Raw genomic sequence first — 5234 nt, 5'->3', positions numbered from 1 at the left:
CCAAAGAATGCTAGTGTCCCATGCAGTCCCCACAGGAGATGCTAACAGAATCCCTTTTTTGTCAGTCTGAATGCTGGCTATCGGCTCCATCTGGTCTGCATCCTGAAGTCCAAGTGTTTGGTGCTGCAGGCCTGCTGGGACCCTGTCTCTTGCCAGCACACACTGGAAGGACTTTTTTAAAGACTTTGGGAAAGCAGGCAGCATGTGAACAAAGTGCTGTTCATTATGGATATGTGTCCACTGAACTAAGAGAAAACAGGAGCTTTTCATGTAGTGAAAGATAAAATGTAGTCTTTTCAGGAAGCCACATGCTCATGTGGTTGATGAGGAGTGAGAGCGTCCTGCCACTGCCCAAATAGGGGGTTGAGCACAAAATTTTTGGGCAGTGTATAGTAACATCCATATAGTTCCTTTGTACTATGGAAGTATCTGACACGCATTAAAGAGTAATATGCTATCACTGCTTTGGCTGGATCTGCCATAAATTGCCATTTCTTGCTCTTTGCTGAAAGGTGGCTTCACTTTTTTGGTTGCATGAGGTTGGTATATTTAAGTTCACATGACAGGAAGCCTCTTGATTTCAGCAAGAAAGCATTGCAAGAAATTAGTTTTAGATGCCAGAGACCTTCCCATTCTTGTTGCTGCTGCTATGAAAGAGGACAGAAAAAAAAAGGATTTCTCAAAAATAAAGCAGATTTGACCTGAAAGTGGAGAGAATAGCTTGGTGGATGTCAAGGGAGGGAAAAAAGGATCAGCACTGGGAATATTACAGACAAAATACCACCTGCCTTCTGTATATTTTAAAGGGAGCTCTTTTCTGGGACTCTGTCTCTGCACAGTTCTCTGCCTCAGTCTGTGTGTGCAAAACTGGGGACTCCTCTAAGTCTGTGTGAGCTGTAACTCCTCTGCCCCCAGGCATGATGACTGCTCTGAGCTACTTACATGCTCCTGGAAAGATGTTTAGCTTCAAAGACGTTTAGCTAGCCATTAACAAAGAGTAATTTTCAAATACTCTGGGAAATAAAATTCTAGAGATTTTGAAGATACTAGAAGTCTTGGATAATTATTACCTGGTATTAGGAATTGTGTTTCCCAGTTCTATGTAGAATAGTCAGGCATATACTGCTAGGTGGAAGGAACATCAATCCCATGTAGCCTTAGTGCCCTGGTTCAGAATATCCCGGGCATAGTGGAGCCAGGAAAGACTCTTCCTCCTATTTCTAGGCATGATCTCCAAGCCCATCGTTTCTGAAATGCTTTTTAACTGCTGAAGGGACAGCCTTCTGGGGAAAGTCCCTGAGCAGTGTCTTCCTGGGCAAGGACTATGGTGAGGTCTGCCAGCACCCAGCCCTGGACAGTCCCAGGCCCAACCTGGGACAGAGGCCCATGGCAGTGGAGCCAGGCACATGCCACTCTCCTGGCATCCTTCAGAAGCACACAAAACCTTGAGAAGAGCAGGGGCAGCCAGCCCCCTCACTGATACATCTGCAGTACTATTTCATTCTAGTAAGGATGCTGAGAATAAATATAGGGCTTGAAAGTACCAGCTGGAACCACAATAGTAATGAATGCTGCATCATAAATGCAGCAGCAAAGCTGATGTGGTTCCTGTTAGACAACACAGCTGTATATCCCCTTTCACAGAGCTCTGAGGAGGCGCTGCAGGTTCCCTCCCTGACACAGTCAAAAGAGATCTGCTCTGAAAGCCAGCATTTTCTTCCAGACTATCAAGGGTCTGGTTCCTTTGGGCCCAACTGAAAATCCAGAAGCCTTTGTGTGTATTCTACAGGGCTCTGTCACTGCAAACAGACTCCTTTGGTTTCCAAGTGAGTCAAGCCCAGTACTTGTTCTGTGTTCTCTCCCTTTATATTTGTATCACTGTTCCATTACATACAGCAGGGTGCTGAGAGAGGAGATGAAAAGAAGCTTGGATGTCTGCCTCTACGAATGTGTGAATTTATTTTTAAACCTCTTGAATTATTTACTTTGTCTGCCTTTTTTTAATGACAGGTGAATATGTTTGTGACTTGTTCTCTTTCCCAAGGTAGCACTTGTATGAAGTGAATTAATTACTTGTAGAGTAAATGCAGCTGATGTTAATTTTCAAGTCAAGTTTCAGCTTTGCTGAAATTTCAGAAAAAAAGTAGTGTTTTATAAATTAACTGCTGCTTTATGTGCTTTCTTTTTAAGAAGTCTTGGCATCTGGAAAGGCAGCAGGGAGAGAAAACAAACATACTAAATGATGGAAACTTGTCTTTAAGGATATACTCCATCAGCTATCGGTATGCAGCTATGAGAGATCCATGTGGCAGCCCATCAGCTGTATGTTGAGTGTAACAGGCTCCAGCAGCACCCCAACACCTTTGGCAGCAATTGGCTTCAGTGGCAAATTGCTGGTCTCTGGCAGGAGCTGCTGCTTTGACCTGGTGACAGGGTGATTAGACTGGTTGCTCCTCTCTGTGACAGCACATGCCATGTGCTCAACTGGGAAAACCTCATTCTTCTTCAGAGCGCTGTAGATTCTGGTCCCATGAGAGCTGAACTGACAGGGTCCTGGGCTGCCAGGCATTGACAGTGGGATAGGTGAGCCCTAGTTTCCCTTTGCTGTTCCCTCTGAGGCTTTAGCGATCTTTTCAGGTCCTCCCTCCAGAAGGTTGGGCTGATCTTAGAATAATTCCTGTGGTGTGAGTTGTCTTGGGAGCACAGCACCTAGCTGGATTGGTGCAGTGGGCTGAGACAGTGGCTCTGGGTCTGGCTGGACTCTCCTCAGGGCAGGAGATGCCCTGCAGGCTCCCAGCAGACAGGCCAGTTGTGAGAATGATGATTGTGGCCGCTGCTTGCCAGCCCTCAGGCAGCTGACATGGAAAGGGTCATCATTAATTTAACTCTGTATCTGTCAAGCCCAGTTTCTGTCCCTGGAATGACAACTCATATGTGGTGCTTTGCAAGAAAGCAGTTCCAGCTAGCCTCCACTGCTGATGACAGGCAGTGGTGCTCTGTGCATCTCAGCTGAGAGATGCACAGAGATCTCAGCTGAGATCTGTTTTAAACATGCTCTTCTGATTTTTTTGGGTTGCAGTATTTACTGTCCAAGTTCTTAGGTCCCAGATTCCCAGCTGTTGTGTTTAAATTTGATGGAGATGGCCCTGGGAGCAGAGGGAGAAGCTCTGTTGGGGTGAAACACTCTGAGCTGAGCTGGGTGCATTGCAGTGCAGTCCATGTATAATCAGTGTCATTGTGTCCTCTTTGAACAAGCAGACTGTAGTGTGCCTTGAGTGAATTGATTTCTCTGGGCCCTGTTCTGAGAAGCAATGACCACTGGGTTCCCTGTAATATTTTAGCTCATGTATGTATGAAACAAACAGTGATCTCCTGTTTCTGGTGGCTAAAGGCCCAGATCTGATAGTGGAATGTAAAATTAATTAATGATTTGGAAGTAGAAAAGGTTAATGCTAAATAATAATGAAATATAAAAATGCAAAAGAGAAATGTTACTCTAATTTCTATGGATTCTACATAGTTTTGTCTCCTTCCCTGAAGGACTTAGTATACCTCAATGAGAAAATTGCATTCAAACCCTGTAGGCTGATCTGCCATGACTGAACTGAAATTAGGGGAAATGTACAAAGTAGTTTTACAGAAGCTCTTTGGATGGATGCCTGCAGGAGGAGGCATTTGGTGTCGGGGCTCTACTGTCTCTTGAACAGGTCAGAGATGGGACAGCAGCAGGCAGGACACAAGTGCATGCTCCTGCAGCCACAGTGCTGCACTGATGGTCCTGGGGAACTCTGCCTGCTGTCTGTGCCCCAGGATGCTTGCTGAGAGTGACTGGGAGGGAGCAGCTCCTCAGGCAGCTTCTTTCTTGGAGGGTGGGTCTCATTTTAGATGTGTTATTGGTTTGTTGATGCCAACTTTACCTGCCAGGTCTGCTCAGCATCCAGTGCTGTGGTCTGAGGCTTCCTAGTGGGAGACTGTCATCTAACCCAGAACCACAGGCAGTGCTTTTGTCCCCCTCCTTAAACTTGCTTTAGGTGCTTGCTGAGCTCTAGAACTTTGTGGAACTCCCATGAGCACATTTACAACCAAGCTGTAGGCTTTTTATGACCTACACATTGTTCAGAACACCATAGAAGGCTCCTCCTGTATGCAGACACTGTGCTTTTCCTCCCTCTCCTGCAGCACACAGCTGGAAAAGTCTTCCCAAAACTTGAGGCAATCTTAGCTCCTGTTTCTTTGGGAACAGAGGGATTAAAGTGAACGGGTAAGTGTGTGTCTCTGCCCATGCAGGGCCCCTGGGAGGGACTTCAGAGTGAGAAGGACCTCTGGCACAGCTCACAGCACAAGCAGCCCTTGCAAGGCGTGTGACAGAGCAGAGGGCTCTACACAGCCACTCTAGTGCCGCAGCACGAGCTCTTGGGCTGTGAGCACCAAAGGACTGGGGTTGTTAGTGCTGACACTCCAGACATGACTAAGCCATTTTGATGAAAGAAATGGAATCTGACACTTTTCCTATTTAATTGTTTCTTGTAAATTTCAAATAAAAAGTAAATTGGCTTCTTTTAAAAGAACAAACTGTGTAAAAGGCTTGCTGAGCAGAAGTGAGTGGCCCCTGAAGCATGACAGGCAGCTTCGTGATCACAGCCAGCTAACAAGTCTTCAAGGCGCAATGCAGAGGGGGCTGGACTGAAAAGCAAATGCCTCTGCAGCTCTAGCTTTGCCTTGAGGCACTAGGGGATAGAAATGTGCAGGAGGAAGGGGAGGAGGTTTTGAGGTCTGAGCATAGCCCAGCCCTGAGCTGGGCTGCCGTGGCACAAGTGTTGGTTGGGGCAGGACTGTAACACCCGTGGCCACTGAACTCCTGCATCCTGGGGCTTTCTCAGCACTTTTGGAGGCCACAGAGTCTGGCAGCTCTTGTCAGGCTCTTTGCACCTTTAGCTTTGCTCCTAAAGCCTGGTATGTTCTGGGTTATTTGGGGTATCAGCTGCACTTTGCCAGTGAAAGCATGTTCTAGATTCTTTGGAGGACTTTATTTGCAAAGACCCTGAGATCCATCATCAAATGGCTGTAAGGAAAATGCCTTTCATCATTCAGGTTAAAGAACATCACAAAGCCTTGAAGACAGCACTTCACTCAGGAATTAAATTGCAGGAGTCATCTGGTGTCAAGTTTCACTTAATAGGTTACTCAAATAAAGTTTCTGTAGAAATCAATATCACTTTCTCCTGCAACTGACA

Source organism: Ammospiza caudacuta, chromosome 17 (assembly GCF_027887145.1).
Source record: "Ammospiza caudacuta isolate bAmmCau1 chromosome 17, bAmmCau1.pri, whole genome shotgun sequence".
NCBI classification, from domain to species: Eukaryota; Metazoa; Chordata; class Aves; order Passeriformes; family Passerellidae; genus Ammospiza; species Ammospiza caudacuta.
This window is presented reverse-complemented; position numbering follows the sequence as displayed.